General features: G+C 42.7%; 1 protein-coding gene and 1 pseudogene across 2 annotated transcripts in view; one reads left to right on the plus strand and one right to left on the minus strand.

The window, feature by feature from the left end:
- Positions 1-22,152, plus strand: part of SPON1 (spondin 1) — a 279,589-nt gene that overhangs the window by 49,037 nt on the left and 208,400 nt on the right. The window lies entirely within an intron of this gene.
- Positions 19,060-21,457, minus strand: LOC308634826 (heterogeneous nuclear ribonucleoprotein A1-like 2; annotated as a pseudogene). Its single transcript has 3 exons — positions 21,427-21,457; positions 19,510-20,232; positions 19,060-19,100 (listed from the first exon to the last, which is right to left on the minus strand). The product of its transcript is annotated as a heterogeneous nuclear ribonucleoprotein A1-like 2 (transcript).

Consider the following 22,152-nt stretch of genomic DNA (forward strand, 5'->3'; position numbering starts at 1 on the left):
TATATAGGGTGCCCTGTCTACTTTAATCTCAATATTTGTGAGCAATAAAGGTGAGAGAATAGACTTAGAGAGGTTGTTTACTTGCCCAATCCCACACAGCAATGATTCCCAAACTTGAGTGTTTCTTCCTTTGGCTGTTTTGTAGGGAAGAGAAAGTCAAAGCCTGCTTTCAGTTGTTGTGGGTTTAAGAGAAAAGCATAAGCATAGTAACCTGAGAAGGTCAGATCTTTTGAAGCTTCTGACTGTAATCAAATTAGAAGCTTATGCTAGGGAGAAGCTCTGGGTGAGAGACCCATATCCTCCTGTGCCTGTTGCAGCCCAAGCTGCCTCTGATCTACCCTGTCTGCCACTGACATCTGGGCTCTGGCTCTTCTTCCCTTTTGAGCCAGATGCATTGAGCAGGCCCTGCATTAGTGACTATGTCTGTGCTATAGCTTCTTAGCAGTGAGTGGGAGGCAGCAGGCATGGGAACTATCAGTAGGAAAAGGAGGAGGTGTTGCCGCAGGCCAGCGAGGCCAGTAGCATACCAAAGATTTCAAATGCCCACTTTTATGAGGGTAGTGTTTCAGGAGTCAGAATGCACCTTATAATTGATCTGCACCTAAAGTAGAGCTGGTCGCTCCATATAAACTGTTTTGGTATCATTGATGCCTCTTATGTTCAATGGCATCTTAGATTCAAGGACCTAGGGCAGGTTTTAATTTAGGTGTCAGATCTGGTCAATATGTGGGGACCAAAGTTTGGGAAAAGAAGGGTCTGAGTTATGTCTACAATAGTGGGAAGAATGCTAGGCTGAGTGGGTGTCAGTATGCACTGGACATGGCATGAAATCGGGGTGTCAGGCATTCGCACCCTTGTGCTATAGCTTTGGGATAACCTGGAGGAACACTTGTCATATCTTCAGGAATAAAGATGCACAAAGCAGATGGAACATTTCACAGGAACAGGTCAGAGGCCTGTCTCTGCTGATACAGATTTTGACTTTTATTTTTTAAAGAGATTTTTTTAAAGTATTTGTTTGACTATTAAAATAGTGCATGCTTGTTATAAAGGAAAGATGAAGAAGTTTATGAAACATAAAAATCCCAGTGCATGGATATTAGTATTAATGACCAAGTAGACTGTTTTACCTCTTTTCTACTACAAATAATCATGTACCTTTGTACATGTTTTGGATGTATATTTGCATAAACATACATGGATTCGTGCATTTATATGTCTATGGAATAAATTTTAGAAGCAGAATTCTGAGTGGACATTTTTTAATGAGAACAAAATGGTCCACTTAACATTTCCCCATTGAAGTGTGGCTCAAAGGTTATTTCCTCAATAAAACATCTTTGACTAGTGTCTTGGTCCATTTTGATGGTATAAGAAGATAGTCATGCCTCTTGACAACAGGGCCACATTCCGAGAAAGGCAATTTCATCACCATGTGAACATAAAATATACTTACATTAACTAAGATGTCTACAGTGTCCCTCGGTGATAAGATCTTATGAGACCACCCTGACATACGTGGTCCATCATTGACTGAAAAATTTTGTCTGTATAAGAGATAAATTTCTTTCGTTTATAAATTACCCAGTGTGTAACATCTTCAGCACGCTGGATAATTTATAAACAGTAGAAATTTATTTCTCAAATTTCGGAGGTCTAGGAAGTCCAAGATGTAGGTGCTGGTGGTCTCAGTGTCTGTTGAGAGCTGCTTCTGCTTCCAAGATGGTACCTTGTTGCTGCATCCTCCAAAGAAGATGAAGGGGCAAGTTTGCTCCCTCAAGTGCTTTTATAAGGTCACTAATCCCATTCAGGAGGGCTCTAACTTCATGATCCAATCACTTCCTAAAGGCCCCAATACTGAATAATATCATATTGGAATTTAACCTATGAATTTTGAAATACATTCAAACACAGCATTCAGAAAATTTATGTTTTAGATTAGTTCATCAAAATGGTTACCTACAAGTGGAATTACTGTATAAAAGGATATAAAGCATGTTTAAAATTGTTGATAATTTGTGAACTGATATTCCAAAGACTTGGTTGTTTTGTAGCTATGATAAATTTAAGCTCAGTAATGCAGACTTTTTGTTTTCACTGCCAAAGAACAAGAGGTATTGGAAACATTTCAGCATGTGTCTATGTTGGCTATCCCACAACCCCCTCATTAGGATCAAGTCATGTTGCCTATGTGCAGTGTGACTCAAGGGTTCAAGAACTGAGGGACGTCTCTCCCACATTTGACTTTAGGTCCACTTTAGCTTTGCCTATCTTAACTAACACACTCATAGCTGCCAAGACTCCAGGAAGGATCTCTGAAGTATCAAATATGACTTTCCTTTTCATAGTTGAGGTGCTTCTCCAGAGAGGGCTAGGTAATTGATGACTTATTCCCTGAAGTCATATAATCTTAGGACTGATTCTTTTGTATTCCTCTAGAGGTGGGGGAAAGGAAGGGGCAAGGGCTCTGATAGGAGAATCCTCTTCCTGGATACTCTGCTGGTGATGCCTCAGGGATTCCATTTTCTTGGGGTTATAATAACAGCATCTAGTATTCATGAGGGGATTTGCTAAGCTCTAAGCACTTTTCACACATCTCATTTAAGCAATCCATTTCACTGAACCACCAAGAGACCTAAGTGGTTTACAAAACTAGTAAGGAGATTCTGTGGTCTGTGCACTTTCACTGGTGTGAACCTATGAGAATTTAACTAGTGAAACAAATGTGTCAGATGGAGACCATTGTGCTAGCTCCATATCAGCAAGAAGGCAGATACATGTGCATTGAGGTGGACATATCAAAATAACACTCAGCTTACTTACTTGGAAAGGGACATGTCACTATAGCACTAGCTATGTAAAGCAAATCTCAGAGTGGGTTTCTTTTTATTCCTGATATATTTTTATACTCACATTAAGGGAGAACTATATACCCATCCTTGTTCAAAAAGAATTTAAGATAGCTCATACCTGGTTTAATCTAAAATTAATACTTTTGAAATAGAATTTTTAAATGATCATTTTAGTAGTGCTTTGAAGACTTAAATTGGGAAAGTCAGGAAGCTTGGTGTTGACTCACATGATTTCTTTTACATTTGCACAAGATAGATGCCATTTTTTCACTTTGACTCAGGCAGTACTTCTTGGTCACCTCTGAAGCTGCATTGGCCAGTAATACCTGCATATGTTGTGCAGCTGCCGACAGCAGATCAGCAGACTTTTGCTTCTAAGACAGACAAAGGGCATTGCAATTTTGCAAAGTGGGCTTTAGACCGACTTTGCAGGGTGCCTAGGGATTTCTGGTGTCAAAACAGTTTTTCTTGGCAATGGCCCTTGTGGCCCTTGCTGTATTTTCCTATATTCAGATGAGAAATTTAATTTTACTGTCCAGAAGTATTAATTATTGAGAAAAATGTTACAAATAGCTTTTCAAGCTTAGACTGAACAAATGACCATGTATAACTGTTTAAGACCCCAAAATAATGTCATTCCTTTTTTAAACATATTCATTGAGTTGAAAGTCATTGAGGTCACAAATAAAAAATAATCAAAACCTTTTTTTAAAAAAAATCTCAACCCTTTAGTTAATAGGGACAGCCAAGTTTAAAAAAAAAAAAAGAAAGAAAGGAATTACAATGATTTTATTTATTTTTGTACTAGGGATTGAACCTAGGGGTGTTTAACCACTGAGCCACATCTGCAGCCCTTTTTTATATTTTATTTAGGGACAGGGTCTCACTGAGTTGGTAAGTGCCTTGCTAATCTGCTGAGGCTGGCTTTGAACTCGTGATCCTCCTGCCTCAGCTTCCTGAGTGGCGGGGGGAACAGACGTGTGCCACCATGCCCAGCTGAATTACACTGATTTTATAAATCAGTGTTAAAGTATTTTATTTTTCAAATTAAGGTCATTGTTTCTATATTAAGCATTAATTAAAAGATTTTTAAATTAGCTGAGCTATCATTTTTGTTATGTAACCTGTGAATAGAGCTCAACTTCTCTTTTTCCTGCCTTAAGATGGACTGATCTTTTGCAAAATGCATCTTACAATTTTAGACAACTTAGAAGTGTTTAAATCATGTTCATTTTCTTCCTCTTGTTTGAGCTCCTCCACAGTCTGTGAAGGAGACAGAATTTTATAGATGAAACATCAGAAGTTGAACATGTGTCAGGTCACCCAGCAAGGACGTGGTAGGGCACTTCACCTCTCGTTAGGCATATTTCATGAGGGCATGCTGCCTGATATTTGCAAAATTAGATCTCTGCATGGAAGACCTTCACCAGAACTCTACTTGCTGTTTAGCTATTGTACACATTAATAACTGGATTCACCAGGACTAGCTAAATAAACCTAAAAATATGGGCATTCTGATAATGGATGCAATACATCAACTAAGTATTTTTAGGCTCCTTGTGATTTTACATTTATTATATCTTTGTAATGTAATGATCAAACTCATGAGTCATAGACTATTTGTAATGAACAGCTCATTTTTATCCAATGCTGTATTTGTTATATTTTATTGATCACTTGCCTAATTGATTAACTTATTCTGTGCTGGGTTTTAAGAAGGCTTTGCCACAGCTACTGAACAATTCTTTAATTTGTTTTTCCTTATTAAATCACCTTGGGGGAGAATGCTATTTAGAGTAGTTGGACCTTATTGCTAATTTGTGGGTAAAAAAAGTCAAGATGTATTATAATACATGGATATAGCCAACCAGCCAATAGCTAGAGAGCTTCTGTTCAAATTTAACCACCTTTCAGACAATCAGCACCACCTATCAGCTCTCTAGAAAGCCTTTAGTGGGTCCCAAATGGAAATGCAAACTACTTTTTCATAACCACCGAGTCTAACATCTTAAAGCATCCAGATGGTTACTTGGGAATGGAGAGGAGAAGATAGATTCAAATGATATTTCAGAGGTGGAAGTTGTGGAATTTAGAGATATCATGGAAGTTTCTAGTTTAATGATATCAGTAATTGAAATAGAGAACAAAGGAAGGACAGAGGCTAGGGAAAGGGGAGGGATCGAGTTTGAGATATTGTCTCCTCCTCCTGAGGAGCTTACAAACTGGTTTGGGAATACAGGGTTGATAGGGGAGAGAAGTAGATAAGTAAAGAAATTATTGAACTGCAGTATGATAAGGGCTGCAGTGGGGATCTTCAGAGCATGCTGGGAGAACAATTGGTGGAGGTGGGGAAACCAGAGAAGTCCTCCAGATGGGCATGACACTGGAGCTGTTGGAAAAGAATTAATTAGGGAAGGGTCTCCAATGACAAGGAGACAATATACACAAAGACCTCCAAAGGCAAGGGAAGAGTCAGTAGACCAGTCAAGTTCAGTGGGCAGGGGGCGGTGTTTAGGAGGGTGACAGACAAGACAAGCAGAAACAGGCCCATGGTGAAGAGCTGGGTAAAGCATTTAATGTAAGCCAGGCACAGCAGAATAGTTCAGAATATGATCAGGAGGCAGAACCACCAACATGGCAGTAGAGGAGAAAGAGAAGCACAAGTCCAAGGAAACCCCAGGTCACTTGGCTTTGATCTTCTTTCAGCTGTTCATGGAATGTCAGGTCCTGGGGAAACTGTGATTCTCTTGACCTTTTTCTCCTGTTTGATAGAACAGCTGTGCTAGATACAGCTCCTCATAAAATGGTTGTACAAGCTCAAAGCAACTCATCACCAATGGTGTTCCAAACAGGAGGAAGTGTGGCTAGGCAGGGGTGAAGGGAGGGTGCTCTCCTCATAGGCTTCCATTCTTTCACCAGAGAGCACAAGGCCAGAACCCCACCACCACCACCCCACAGCCCCCCCCATACAAAACTGCCCTTACATCTCATTGGCCAGAACCAGGTCACATGGCCACCTGTAGCTCCAGGAAGGGGAACAGGATATCTATAATTGGCCATGCATAATTCAATTTCTGGGGCTGGGTACAGGCCATAAACAAAATTGGGATCAATTTTAGCAAGGGAAAAGGGAAAGGATGCCTGTCAGACCAGCAATTAAGAAAGTCTGCCACACTAGGGAGAGAGGGAGGGCGTTTAGAGCAAGAGAACAATTGGAGAACCCAGGACTCCATGGTGTTCATAGATCACACAGGAAGAAGGGCAAGGGAAGAGATTTCAAATACCAAGGAAACAGGAAGAGAGGAGACAAAAGGCCCCAAGGGAACCCAGGAAGAAGTCCCAGGGAGGCATGACTACTGGGGTACACATGCCAGAGCTTTGAGTAGAACGAGGCTGTAAAGAGCTGTCAGATTTGGCAATGAGGAGGCATAGTGACCATTGCCAGAGCAGATTCAGTGGTGCCAAGGGTTGCGATTAGACTGGTGATCTCCAGAACATGCAGTTGGTAGGAGGGTGAATTGATCCACAATTTCTGTCAGTTTGGCACCATGTACCAGAATTTTAAATGCTCATACCCTATAATTCTAGAATTCCACTTCTAGGAATTAATCCAATCTCCAGATTTAGACAAGTGGAGGCTGATGTAGGTACAGGATGTTGATTGTACCCTTGCTTATTACAGAAAAAGAGAGAAAGAGAAAATTCATCTAAAAGCCCATCATCCAGGATTAATTAAAACAAATGATAGTAATCTTGGCAATGGAACCCTGGGCACAGTGGATAAGAGCTGAAGTACTGGGGTTCTAACTGGGCTTGAATTCTGGCTCTGCCATTTACTGCCTGTTACCTCAGCTCTCCCTGGGAAACTTTCTGGACCTCAGTTTCCTTGCTGTAGTTGTTACATGGGGTGCCTATGGTACTAACTCTCAGAGCTATGGAGGTTAAGGAATTTGATGTGAGTGAATTTCATTGAATATGTCTGGCACATATTATTAGGTAGTCATTTAAAAAGACTCAGTAGCTCTACAGGTATGGAAATGGCTGTTTATGAGATATTAAGAGGAATAAATGGAATTATAGAATAGCAAGATAATGTAGTTACCGGCAACCAAGCCAGGGACCCTGCCTGGATCCTGGCTGAATGGATTCAGTCTCCTCCTCTCTGCATAAGAAATAAGCAAATGATGTAAAAAGAAGGAAAAACGAATTGACTTGCAGTTTTGGCCAAAGCTGGGAAGAAGCAGCTGAACTGTCCCAGCAGCTGCTGGAATCTTTCCTGAAATTCCAAGGGTAGGTTCAGCTATTCATGAATGCTAGAGTCCTTTCTTCCCATCTCTCACCTCCCCTCAGCAGAGACTGCTCAGGGATGGGACTCTCCTGAATGGCTTCACCAAAAACTGTTACTAAGAAGATTTCACCACTGGCTCCACTAAAATATTCGGGACAAAGGTTGGTGAAGGACAACAGGTTTATTCAAAGCAGGCCTTGAGGGAGATCAGGGAGACTTTTTTTTTTTGTCTCAAATCTCCATATTCTAGGGGTTCATGGCATAAACAGTTTTTACAAGAGGACAATGGGACACAATGGGACAAAAGACAAAAAATATACATGTGCAGATTTAGCTAGACTGTGCTGGTCAGAAATATGTTACAATTCCTTGGTGCCCACATGAGCTAGCAGGTGGTTTCTCAGTTTCCATTCTGAGCAGGAGGAAACTCCAGATGCAGAAAAGCATTTGTCAGGAAATTGCTTTTAATTTTAGTTGCTCTCTTTCAGTTTGACCTAAACTTTGCATGGTTGGTTTTAACTGGGAGGTACAATCATGGACACAATTCACTTTCTACTTTATACACTTAAATATTTCTTGCCTTTAAAACAATGGTATTTGAAGCTGGTGACGTAACTCAGCAGGAAAGCACTTGGCTATTTGACTCTCATGTTCAAGGCCCTGGGTTTAATTCCCAGTGCTGAATAAAATAAAATAAAATAAAATAATGATATTTAATAGCTGATCCACCTGGCGAACAGTAAGCCACAGGAGGGCCGGTACCACTTTGTTTTGTTCACCTTTCTATATCAAAATAGCTGGCACATTACAAGCAGGCAACAAATATTTGTTCAGTGAATGGAGAAAAAATAGGAAGTTGTGTTTAGAAGGACAAGGCTCAGGGTACAACTTAAGAGTAAAATCCCAGAGGTCAGAGCCAAGGGCCATATGTGGGTCATCATTGCAGCAGCTGCAATTTCCTGAGACATGAACAACTTGAGAGGAAGAGAGGGAAACAGCCCCAGTGCACCAGAGTCCAGTCTCTGACTCTGTTTAGTGCTTCCCAATCAAACTGAATCTGAAAACAGAATCATAGTGTTTTAGAACTTCATTTTGCTATCATTGGGTCTTTTTATTACATCAGAAAACCAAGGCCCTAAAAGATCAAATGAGTTCTCCAAGCTGTAACAGGGCTTAGGATTTACCACTCAGACCTGAGTCTCCCAATTCCTACTCTAATGCTGGTTCCTTTGTCCAAGGAGGGAACGGTGTGGATATTTCTGATATAAATGAAGTTGTTTTGAGAGAACAGTCATTGGATCCCTAAGAAACCCATTTTTCTTAAACACAATCCAGAGGCTTGCATCTGTAAAGTTCACTGACCACCCATAAGCTTTTTTTTTTTTTTGTAAAGAACAAAGGGACTTGGAACATAATTAACTCACCTACATCTCCCATTGTCCTTAAATCTTCTGTGCAGGCGTTGATGGTTGTTTCCATTATTGAAAGCAGGATTGTTCTCTTGGCAACACACATCCAGAGAGAGAGCCCACTGGGAAACTCAGCAGGTGACGGTGTTGAAGTTTGACCTTAAGGTTTGCAAGAATAAAAGGAAAAGGCAGAAAAGCACTAATTGAGAAGATTGGTCAATCTATACGATAGATGCTTTGGAAAAAAAGACGTGGTTATTTTCAAGTGCATTTAGAAATTAAAAATATCAGCCTACCAAGTCCCCAGATAGAGGCCGTTAGGGGATTCAATTTAATGAATTTTTAAGGACAACTTGTTGCTAAAAGACTACAATTAGCACAGATAAATGGAAGATTCTGAAGTGCTTTTGGAAAACAGCCTTTTCTCGTGTTTATGGCTTAATCACTACTTTATCTTTACGTTGTTGTGCATTTTGAGGTTGTTTCTTTCTCACTGGGAAGGAAGGATGTGCAAAGTAAAGAAAGATGCTGTGGCAGAAGAAAGAGCCCAAGGCTGGGGATTGGATACCCCTGGGTAGAATATTGGATGTGTCCATTAGTGAAGCTATGTGCTCCTCAGGACATTGCTCAGCTCTCCTGAACTTCCGTTTCCTCCTATATAAAATACGGATTATAATACCTGTTACAGAGAAATGTTCTTTTGATTCAACAAAATCATATTTAAAAGGTCTGAGACATAGCTCAATAAACTCTAGCTTTCTTGCCTCATCTGTTCCCTGGTCATCTAAAAATCCAAGTTATGGATGACTAAAATATTTCAATAGAGAAGAGAAGGCAGTGTGTTTGGGTGTTTACCCACATTTTGTGCATAAATACAACTTTACCCCCCAAAAAAAGTGCCTTGAGTTGTTTCATCCACCTGCACCCTAAGAAAACAAAGGTGAGGAGCAAAGCTAGAAGCAGGTTCATGTTTGTTGCCCTGGCAACTAGCTGCTCTGGAGGCCCCAACTGTGTCTAAATGTGTTCCTCTCTCTTTTCCTTTCTAATTCCTTAAGGTTTGGGGGTGGGACCAAGTAGGATGGGACAATCAAAGGGGAGTATTGAGGCCCTGGGTACAGCAAGCTTCATGTGTATAAGGGACTGGAGCCTGAGGGATGAGACAAAGAGTGACAGGAGGTGATATCTGGGAAGTTGGCAGGGACCAGATCCGGCAGGGAATGCTGAGCTGACTTTGTCAATTTTGTAAGTTTGAATTGATCTATTATTTTTTAATACACACTCTAGCTTCTGCAGGAAGGTTGGACCATAGGGGTTGAATGTGGAAGCAGAGAGAGAAGTTAGAAAGTTGCTGCATGGTTTACAGAGTTTGGGTACTCTAGGGTGCCAGAGAAAAATACTGTGAAGGTAAGAGCCACAGGTAGTCAGAGGTGAGACTTAAACCAAGTGAGATAAGTGAAGCACCAGGTGTGTAGTAGACATTTGACAAACACAAGTTCCCTCTGTGTGTGTGTGTGTGTGTGTGTGTGCGCATGTGCATGTGCTACAACATCACCAAAGTGATACTTTCTTAGATTTGGGGAATGACATTTTATCAGCTATGGATTTGCTCTTTGGAGGAGGGCTGCTGGAGATGGGGGCCAGCTCACAGACCATGCCCTGGGAACCTATGCCAATGGAGGGAGAAATGGTGGGGGGGGGAGGAAGCAGGGAAGGAAAGAAAAGCATGATGGAGAAAAGACTGGAAGGAGCTAAAACTGGAAGGGATTATCTGGAAACCATCTCATTCAATGTCTTTGTTTTAGGAAATTGAGATCTAGTGAGGAGATACTTGGGCAAAGCCATGCAGATAATGGTGGAGGCAGTGCTGGTAAGAAGATGCAGTGAGGAAAGATGGATCTATTAAGTAAGAGAGACTAGGTGGGCACAGTCACTATCAGTAAGCACATGCTGAGCTCCCATGAGCATTAGGTCCAGTCCCGGCAATGGAAACACACACTGATGTCACTCAGACAGGCTTCCTGCTCCCTGAGCTGACCACTCTGGTTCCTGCTCTTACAGTACCCCGCAACCATGGACCCGTTATTTGGCTTCCATGAGTTGGTTTCCTCTTCTCTCTGAAGGGAGGAGTTATGCTTCTTTCATTTTAATGAATTCATTTATCCATTGTATAAGTATTGACCAAGTATAGATGACTTGCCAGGCATATGGTACTAGGTTCTAGGTGACCCAAACGTGAGCCAGTTCGACCCAATCTGCTTTCAGGTATGATGAACTGGACTTGAGATGCTCATCATCTTAAATGTCCATCACAATCACCTGGGGCCCTGAAAGAGCTTCTGCTCCCTGGCTCTGCCCAGACCTTCGGATTCAGCTGGTCTGGGATGGGGCTGGGCACTAGTATTTTCTCAACTCTTTTGGTTATTCTCACAGTAGGGGCTAAAAAGTTCTGGAGAGGGGAAGATCAAGGGCCAGGAGTGGCTGGGTGGGCAGAGAGTGCAGCACATCCAGACTAGCCACTGGCCCTTGGAGAAGTGATATGTCAAGTGAGGCCCTGAGAAAGACCAAAGCAGCAAGGACAAGAGGGACAACGTCTGGGAACCAGAGGCCCTCAGAGGGGTACCCTAGGGGTTAAAGGAGAAGCAAACAGAAAGCCAACCACAGTCCATGGCAAGGTAAGCACTCAAGGTATTGTCCCTCTTGAGCCTGTTGTTGCTGTCCCTTTGTTCCTCTGGCCCCACACCCTTCCCCCAACACATTGTGTCCTGCAACACACTGTGCTGACAGGAGCCTGCTGATCTTCCAGCTTCTAATGATTATCTGAAAGAGCTTCCTCCTGTCATCCATCTCACATCTCCTGCTCCTCAGCAAGGCAGGAAGGGCTCACTGGCCTCAACACAGCTGAGGGAAATGCAGTTTTCTCCCTGATTTGATCAGCGTATTCCTCCACTCCCCTCCGCCCCCCACCCCAGCCCACCACCTTCAGGAGCATAGAGACCAAATGCCTTCTCTTTAGATATTTGGTTTGTTTGGCAAGCGCCCAGCACCTACTGGCTGATAAGTACATTGAGTGTTTGATAAACTGCCATTGAGAGCGCTTCTTAGTGTAGAAATACAATTAGGTCAAAGTTTGGCAAGGCCCCAGAGTGTGGGGAAGTTCTCAGGTATGGACCATAATCAACGAAGTATATATCCAAGGGCCGTGTCTGCCATTGTCACTCGAAAACGAGAGGGAAACCCCATATGCTTTTCTGTCCTGGGGAATGAAGGCTCCACCGACCTCCTTCAGCCTCCTTGGAGCTGACCCTCAGCAGGAACTCAGCTCAGTCTTAAGACCAGGGTGGGAGAGAACTGGGAGCAGGAACAGTTTTGACCTGTGCCAATGCCTGCTGACTTAAGCAGAGTAGAAGCAAGCCTCAGGTTAAGGAGGAGACAGGGCATGGGGAAAGAGTGAGCAATCAGCCTGCTCAAAGTGTCACTGTCTCCTGCCAGGGTGGGGGAAGGAGCAGAGTCCTCCTCTTATATTTCTATTCTTCTAAATACGCTGTTTTCAAAAGAAAAGGCTTATATTATTCTTCCTGTTTGTGAGGTACCCACTCTCCCCCAACTCTATCTTGGGTTATTTTGATGTGTGAGTGAGACCAGAAACAAAGGTTGTCATCTCATCCAGGCAGCCATCTGTCCACACTTGCCAGTGAACTGAATTTGCCAAGAACTCCCACTCAGTGGCTCTCAGGAGAGGCAAGATGATAATCTCGTGCCTCTGATAAAGCCTGAAGACTTGGCTGGCTGGTCTGGCTCATCTGGGCCGGGTTGGGAGGCTGGATCCATGGGAAACTGCATCCCTTGAGGAGACAGATCTGGATCCCTTCTCTGCAGAGCGGTGCTGACGTTGTAAGAAATGGAGGGAAGAAGTGGGGTGGAGGGAGCTTCAATAACCCTGAGGTTTAAGGAGCCAGAGTTGCAAATAAAATCTGGCTGGGATCACTTTTCTTTTGCATCTGACCTCATGAGATGTCTCTTTCTAAAATTGGAAGTCCTCTCTGTGCACACAGGGTCTTTCCGGAGACTTGCCATGTGGTGGTGAGGCTACCGGTTTGAAGCCAAATAGCCTGGTGTAAATTCACTATGAGCTTCAACAATGAAATCAAGTTCCAGTGTATTTTTCTGTGGGCCTCAGTTTTCTTCTGTGAGATGGAAACCTAGTCTCCTCTCAGGACTGTTATGGACTTTAAACAAACCAACTTGGTTAATGGATATAAACACCAAGGACACAGAGGGGCCTTAGCAAACTCACTTTTCACTCCTAACTTTTTCCTTTGCTAAAGGAAGTCCAACCCTTGTAAGCCTCCTTCATGTATAAGAGCATTCATTCATCCATCCCTGAAAGTGTTAGCTCGATATTCAAAGGCCTCCTGAGCTACTTAGGCAGGGCAGGGTAGAGAGACATACATTTTGCTGAGCTGATCATAAATCTGAATGAAATAATTATGTAAAGTGTTCAAAAGCAATTCAGTGAGAAGATGCCTCATCTGCCTTGATGGGCTTTTCAATTACTCATTTTTAGTACTGCATTATACCATTCTCTGGCAATAATTATTAAACATTTCAACTGTACAGCAATATAAAACTTAAAAGGCTGATTTATTTCCTAGGCATTAGACTACCTAGTATAAAATCTCTCAATTATATGGTTCTATTTGTTTAAACCTATTTATCAGAGTGATTTGCTAGCATTGAGGGAAAGATAAGGGGTCAGTGAGTTAGGACCTGCAATTATAAGCCTTGAGGTCTTGCAGGAGGTGAACCCAGGACCCGACTTGCTAGTCTCAACTTCCGAATCTATAAAATGGGGATTATTCCTACTTCACAGAATTATTGCGATAATTATGCAAAATAAACACAAACTGTTAAGAAAACTGTGGAATATGTACTTAGTAAATATGACACATTATTAGTATGATTGTGTGTTCTGGGACTCCCTGACTCCCACCTTCACCAGAAGAAAATCTTCCCAGCACAAGTCCTACTGGGCTGTAGGCACTGAAGGTGCTGTCAGGGCTCCTTCTCTGATTGTCACTTTGAGAACTCAAAAGGAGTCACAGTTGTGGAGTAACTAATAGCTCCAGGCACCCTGTAAGGCACCGGACAGAGAACATCTTCTTTCATAAGCATGATGCAGCCATTTTCCAGATAAGGACAGAGAAGTGAGTGACTTTTCTCAAGGTCATTCAGAGACTAAGACAGAAATCAGATGCAGGTCCTGCTGACTACAAATGCAAACATTCTCTCTCATCACCCCAGGCAGCCTCTCGGAAAAGCAGGCGGCATATTTCACCTGATTGGAAGAATTCTTCCTTCTGTTTTGATTTTCCTAGAGGAACTCCCTCCTCGCTTAATGAGGACTACCTACCCTTGGTAACTTACCAGTTTCCCCAAATCCATCTCTACTTTTGTTAGCATCTTCCAATTTTCACATGGAAGATGAAGCTTTCCCTTTTATCCAGGGCTACACCGTGGGTAAAATGATCAGGCATTGACCTGAGAACACGTGCACACATGTGCGCATGGACACACATGTGGGTCCCAGTTCCACTAGAGCCTGTCCATTGTACTTGAGATTCCTGAGCCAAGCTGGATTTAGGTGCAGGCCAGCTGGGCTGGTGCCTGAATACCAGTCTGTAAGGAGCACTCAAATATTGCTGGAAATGTAATGAGATAGAGAAAATGGTCTTTACCAGAATTGTTGAGAGGAAGCATGACAGGAGAATGATAATAATAGTATTTAGTATTATCCAGAATACAGTGATTATAATATAGCCAGTGATAGCTTTGTGCCAGGAACTTCTCTAATGCCTTTACAAATCAATTCATTTAAGCCTTCCAGCCCATTGAAGAAGATATTGCTATTACCAGCCCCTATTTTACGGGAGACTTGGTCCATAAAAGTTGAGGAACTTGCCAGAGACATACCAATAGCAAAGTGGCTGTTGGGCTTGTCCAGACCCTTCACCATTGCCTCTAGTCAGGGATAAAATGACAAGAGATGATGTCTCAACTGCCTTCAGGCTTCAGAGTTGCTGGGTGAGACGTGCAGGTTTAGAGCCAGGAGTGAGCCGCTCGGGGCAATACAGAGTGCTGAGCCAGCAGCACAAGGCCTGTCCTCCAAATGAATGCTGGGCAGATATTTAAAGAACATCATTCTGAATGGAGGCCAGATCATTAGCCTGCCCAGGGCGCCCACACATCCTGGCCCAGCCCTCCTCCCAAGCCTGGCCTGCTCCCAACGTGTGAAATAACCCACACAGTGAGGAGGATTGATCTGCCTTTGAGGGGAGTGCAATCTAGTAGCTTTGGGGACTAAACCTCCTTGGACTGGAGGCCACATGTCCAGGCCAAGGTGCCGAAGCACATGCCACTGACAGTGCTCATGGCCAGGTCACTTCCTTCCCAGGTCCACATCTACTTCTCAGGTCTGGAGAGCAGAGGGGACTCCCCTGGGAAAGATCGAAGAAAGCAGGGAAAGTAAAAAAGAAAAATAAAATTAAAAAAGGATCTGTTTGAAGAGATGCTGGTTCCCAAAGGAATGCTGGTGACTTTGTCAAAGGGTGACTTTGTGGGGGCTTGGAAAGAGGCCAGGATTGGGGGCTGAATCTTTACCTCTTAGAAGAAGGACCACTGACAAAAGCTACACTTAGTGATGTGGCCAAAGAAACATCACATGATGTTTCTGGGGAATTTAGAACAACCTGGAGAACTGCTGAGGCTCCTGGCGTACACACAGAACGAACACCGCTACCTACAAATTTCAAAGTATAAATGAAGAAAAGGCTAGAAGAAAACAAGCTGAAATTACCAAACAGTGGGGGATTTTTATTCCCTTTTTTCTCTGTCTTTATAAACTTTTCTATAGTAAACTTGCTTTTTAAAGTAATAGAGGCAAAATATTTAATTTTAAAAAATATGTATTCTCTTTCATAAAAGACAAATGCAGCTGTCTTTCCTTCCCTGACTTTCAGACTGAAAAAATACACATGGGAAACTAGGAAGAGGTGATTTAGTGGCTGGGATTATTTTCTTTGGATTCCCTCTGATTTTACTGAAGTATTTACAAATCCCTATTTGGGCAGACTCAGCAATAATAACCTACATTGATTTCACTTCCATAAAAATTAAAGATGTCAAATTTAGCCATAAGGGATGATTGTAATAGCCCTAAATTGTAAACAACAAAATGTTCAACACTCTTAGGATTTGTTAGGTAAAGTGTGTACTATCCATAAAATGAGCTATTATGCAGCCATTAAAAAAATTTATTGATGTGTGGTAGAATGAAAAGGCAGGTTACAATCTAGGAAGTATAACATTAATCCTATTTTCTGGAGTTGCATATATGTGTGTGTTTGTAGATATAATCTGAAAAGATATACACTGAAATGTTAATTACCTTGGACTGGTAGAATTATGAATAATGTTTGTTTCATACTTTTTACTCTGTTTGCTGATTTCCTTACAATGAACAAATACCTTTTGTGTAGTGGTAATAAGGAGTTTTCCCTTCTTCTCCTCTTCAGGTATCTTCCTCCTGGGTTAATTAGCTTCAGGTGTTGAGAGAATGCTTCCCCTGAGGATGTGGATCATAATTGGTTAGGAAGAAGCCTGCTCGACACAAAAAGGGACCCACAATGTGCTTTATAAATACTATCTATCTACTCCTTCTGTCAATCAAGAAAGATGGGTATTATTATCCTCATTTTGCAGATGGGAAAACAGAGTGGTTGGCGGGTTTGACCAAAATCACCAGAGTAGAAAATGAGAGGCATGATTTATTCCAAATCTACTGAAGCATTCCTGTGTTTTCTACTCCATGACACTATTCAGGACACCTCTAGAGATGCTTTTGAGATGATGCCTAACACATCTTTCCTTGTTTCTTATCCCTGTCCCTGTCAGACTCACTGACTCAGCAATTCATTGGTATTTAGAAATACTGATGCCCTGTCCTTCAGACCTGGCCTGTGCATTACCCAGACTTGAGGACAGTAGGCTTAAGCAGCCACCTCTCCACTGGGAGACTGTCACATTGCTATTCCCAGCAGGCATCCTTGGCTGTGGTGCCCCAGCCATGACCATGGGGCTCGGCAGTTGTTCTCTCAAACAACTCACATCCCCACAACAAAAGCCCCTTTTGATCTCAAGGCCCAAGTTTCCAAACCTGACCTTTCCTGCCACCTCTGCTACAAGCCCATATTCAAGGGACCAGTTCCTACTGTGAATATTGTTCCAATTTCCCCTCGGTTCTAACATGGGAACTGTATTCCTGATCCGACCACTATACCTGATCTTTATGTCTGGGACTCTTCTTCCTGAAGACAAATGTCCCAGATGCCACTTACGTGGACTTCTGATAATATTCATCCAGATGTACCACTACCATGGGTAAGAATTTGTCAAAAGGCTTCTAATTTCATCTCTTGAGGCTATGTTGGGTAGACCAGAAAAGATGAGATAACTAGCAGGAGACAGAATCCAGATCAGAATTGATGAGGGCAGCTAAGATTAGATTAGGAAGGAAGTATTCTGTATTTGAGTCTGAAAAGAAGAGTGAAGCCAAAAACAGGTGAGTGGAGAAGAGACACCTTAAGGGTCAGGATGTAGACTTCAGAATGGGTGTAACTTATGATTCAGGACTAAGATTGTGATCAATGAAAAGTTTTAGAAACCTTGAAAATCAAGCTGGCCAAGTAGCTTAGAATGTCCCTAATATCTGAAAAGGACTATTCATGATGAAATACCCAAACCATTGCTTTCACTGTGGATTGAAAAATATTCTGGAAACCAAACATTTTCCCCAATTGCAAACATCAGTGGATATCTGGATGTGCCTTACCTGGCCATCTTGCCTGACTGGATGGGACTGGCCACGGATTACAATCTCTCCTTCTCTTGCAGGGGGTTAAGCAGCTTCCTTACTGGAAAACTCACCCAAAATGACTTTAAAGTTAAACTTAATCTGAGAAGACTTATTTTAACCTACATATAAAATGAAAACGTGTGCCTTGGAATGTTGCCCGTGAAGTCTTTACGAAATTCTTTATCTAAATTAATTCATCATCATTGAAGGTAAATTAGAAAATACAAAAAGTATACCAAAAAAAAAAAGAAAAATCGCTCATAATACCATTACCAGACATAACTGCCCCTTGTAGTGGGTTATAACTTTCTCACCCTGGGTACCAAGAGAAGAGAGTCCAGACTGACATTCCTGACTATCATTTAATTGGTGGTTAACCCAGCAGGATTCATCTGGGGCTGGGAAAGGTATAAGAGCTGGTTCTGATAGGTCCAGAGCTTTTTTCAAAGAAGCTGATATTTTCTAAGAAGCAAACAATGTTGGGAGCATTCTCTGAATCCGAGGAAACAACCCCTTCTGTTCAATGCTTAATTACCATCTGGCAACTGAGGTTGTGGGTAAACAGCCATAATTACCTGAGGTGGATTCTGTGGCTTGGAAAATATTCCTCTTTGTTTGAGCTCTGGCCAAGGGTCTGAGTCTTCTCCCCCACTGGGATCTTTATCTGAGTTCAACTGGAAAGTGCCCAGGCTTTGGCTATAGACAGCTGGGAGTCAGAATGCAGACCAGATCCCTCTGAGCTTCATTTCCTCATCTATCCTACCAAGAACTCATGATGGGACCATGTTAAATCCCTAGCACACAGTAGGAGTTAATTAAACATTTGCTCCCTTTGGCTTTCTCAGTATAGCCACTCAGAATGTCCCAAGGATTTTTAAAGTTTAGGATGAAATGTACCTGATAAGTTCTCAGTGACCACCAGGGAATGAAGAGTCTCACTGGAGATCTCACTGAGAAAGCCCAGGAAAATCATCCTCACACCAATAAAACTGCAGAAGGGAATCTAAGTACCCCTTCAGAAAATAGGAAGCAAGAGCGCTACTTACCTTCACCAAGTATTTGTGTGCATGTTGGAGTGGGGGTGTTCAGTTGCTATGGGCTGGGCCAGTATTGGTGGTTCTACTAAACTGGGCTTGAGTAGAGGGAAACGTCTTATTTAAGATAAGAAAAAGGGTGTGATGAGGAGGAACTGTAGGGCAGGGGAAGGAGCAAGGAGGGCCGAGCTCAAACCCTGGCTCTGCCACTGTGGGACTTTGTTTTTTAAAAAGACACATTTATTCAACGTCATGATCAGACATTACATTTAGGGTGAAATCAACAGCATGGGTGCAAAAAAAAAAGTCTCCATTAAAATACTTTGTTGGAATGCTTTACCCTTTCTACAGAACAAAACTAAAATAACCTTTTATACAATTAATCACAAATACAGTCCTCAAGGTATTTTGTCCACACTCATATGAGTATTGTCTAAACCATGCCTTCTTTGTAGCATCTGGGACCTGCCACACTATGCTGAGTTCATAAATCTGTCGTAAGTTGTAGTTTGCCCTGTCACTTCTCTGGCTCTCCTCTCCTACTAAGCTTTGTTTCCAGGCAGCATCAAAACCTTCTGCCTCCAAAGTTTCCACCCTTCATGGGTCCTGAAAGAACAAACAAGGCTCGTTGTTGGAGAAAATGCTCATTTATTGAGGAACAGCTCTGCATATCTATAGAGCTGGGGGTGGTTTGACAGTTATGACAGTTTAACAGTTTAATGGTTTGACAGTTGGCATGGGGTGTTTTTTGATTGGTGGGTAATAATCATGTGAGTCAGCAGGGCTAATCTGATTGGTGGGTAAGAATCATGTGAGCCAGAAGGGCTAGTCTGATTGGTGGGTAAGGATCATGTGAGCCAGCAGGGCTCACCATTGGACGGCTCTTCTTGGGGGATGGGGAAGTTAGTCTTTGGAGCTAGGGCGACTCCCAACAGGTCCAAAACTTGATGGCTGATTGTTGTAATTGCCAAATCATTGTAGCTTCCTCCACCTCCAAAACTGCTTCTGCCATTACCAAATCCATTGTAGTCTTCCCTGCTCCCACCATATCCACCACCACCACCACCATGGCTGTCACTGAAGCCACTATGACCACTAAAGTTTCCTCCAGTACCAAAATTGTCATTTCCACTAAAACCACCTCCATGACCACCACCAAGGTTTCCATAACCACTTGACCTCTTTGGCTAGATGAAGCCCTAGCCATCTCTTGCTTTGCAGGGCTTTCCTCAGTTCACAGATGTGGCCATTCACAGTATGGTATTTATGAATGACAATCTTATCTACAGTCAAGGTCGTCAAAAGTTACAAAAGCAAAGCCCCCCCCCCTTCTTTCTACTGCCTGGTTCAGTCATGATTTCAATAACTTCAGTTTTCCCATATTGTTCAAAATAATCTCGTAGGTGACGTTCTTCAGCATCTTTTTTAATGCCACCAACAAAGATCTTTTTTGCAGTGAAGTGGGTCCCTGGTCTTTGAGAATCTTCTCCTGAGACAGCTCCTTTTGGTTCCACAACTCTTCCATCCTCCTCATGTGGTCTTTCATTCATAGCTGCACCCACTTCCTCCTCAGTGGCATAAGTAACAAACTCAAAGCCCCTGGAGCGCTTGGTGTTTGGGGCTCATTACCGCACAGTCCGTGAGTGTTCCCCATTGCTCAAAATGGCTTCATCAGTTGTTTTAAAGCTTAGCCCTCTAATGAATAGCTTCCACAGCTGTTCAGGCTCTTTAGGGGACTCTTAATTTAGCTGAAGGTAGTATTCTGGTAATTGAAACACAGTTTCCTTCCATGATACCCTTCCCAACTCTGGGAATGATGCTTTTGCAGCACGCAACATATAATGAACATGCCAACCAAATGCATAACTTCTCCCTCTAGGCTGTAGTTGCCTCGGATGGCGGTGAAGTCATCTAGGGCTTCAACCTCCCCTCATCCAGGTTCAGCTCCTGGCACAGGGCCTCCCCTTCAGCGTGGGGCTCGTCCTGGAACATCCATAAGGCCAGCGCGGCCCCCAGCTCCTTTCTCCCCCCTGGCTCACCACCCACCACTGTGGGACTTTGGACAGGCTATTTAACCATCTGCATCACAGTAGCTTCCTCAAGGAAAGGCTTACCAATGCATATTTTTCATGTTCAGGGAAAATGTGAGAACTGTATTCCTGACCTGACCACTATACCTGATCTCTAGGTGTGAGACTCTTCTTCCTCATAGAAGGCTGGATGTACCTGCTTGGTACTCAGAGAAGCAGCCAATAGAGGAGGATGAGTTTCCCAACGAAGTGGAAAGAGAGGGAAGGGACACCAAGAATTTGCCACAGCACAGAAGCCAAGGGAGGAGATATGTTAAGAAGGACCAGGTGGAATCTATTGAACAGTGGTTCAGAAGCCCTAGCTGGAGGCGTTTTGGTAGTGTGATGCGGCCTAAAATCACATGGGTTTCTAGGGTTGAGGAGTGATGGGAGGTGAGCTAAAAGCAATAACTTCAGCCAACATGGGCAAGGAATTTCTGAGGGAGGGAAGAGAGGTGGGACTGGGACTGCAGGGGGTGAGGGATTAAGCGGGAATGACTCAGTTGGGGCAAACATTGAATGTGAAGGAGAGAAAAGGGATAATTGTTGGGGGAGGGATGAGACCAAAGCAGAAATGAAAGAGAAAGAAGGCTCCTTTGTAGTGACAGAAATGAAGACAGGCAGGGTGGATGCAGGTGAGAAAATGAAGGACTTCATAACTTTTTTTTTTTTTCTGTAAAGTAAGCAGGAAGGTAACAAGAGTGAAAGAGAAGAGATGAAGGTTGCAGGTTTGAGGAAGTGAGAGATTTGAAATCACCACTGTTGAGAGTAGGAAAGCAACTTGGTTGACAGAGAGACACAGCAGCACAGCAGGGTAGACTGGAGGCCAGGAGTCACTGAATACAGGAGCCCCCTGGCCTCACCGTGGAGCACATCGGCAGCCCGGAGCTGCATAGGTGTAAGCAGTTCATCTAGGGGTAGGATTCTATCATATCAGGATGACCAGAAAGTCAGGAATTTTGTTAGAGTATTTATACCCCTTAAAAATAAATAAATAAAGGTCCACAAATAGCTGACATGTGTTGATAAAGAAGAGCAAGGAAATGATATGTATCCTTGCTCTTCCAGGAACTGAAATATATTATCATGCAATGTTGAGTTGGAGAGGGGAGAACAGACCAGAAAGTCTAGAAACAACGTGAGTATGGGAGAACCTGGTAGACGTTAGGTCACCCAAGTTGCCTGGAACGGTCTCCGTTTTTCCTGTTGTCCCAGAATAATTATAAACAACATCCCTTTTCATCCTTGTTGGTTAATAAATTACATGGTCAGTCTTTATATGAAAAAGCTGGCATCCAAAAAAAAAGTGGAAGAAGGATGAATTATGAAGTACTCAAAGGAGCTCATGGTGTGGACTTCCAGGTTCTGCTCTGGCGGGTTAGGTCACCTTGTCATCCAACAATAAGGAAAAAGCTAAACAAACTAGAAAGTCGGCAACTAGCTTTAGATCTTCAGATAAATAAGGTCCCAGAATGCTGTCATGTGAATATTTGTGTCCTCTGAAAATTTTTGTGTGTTGAGATCTTCCTCATCAAACTGATGGTTTTAGAATGTGGACTTGGGGAAATGATTAGATCATAAGGGTGGAG

The sequence above is a fragment of the Spermophilus citellus genome (genome assembly GCF_964194105.1).
Source record: "Spermophilus citellus genome assembly, chromosome: 2".
NCBI classification, from domain to species: Eukaryota; Metazoa; Chordata; class Mammalia; order Rodentia; family Sciuridae; genus Spermophilus; species Spermophilus citellus.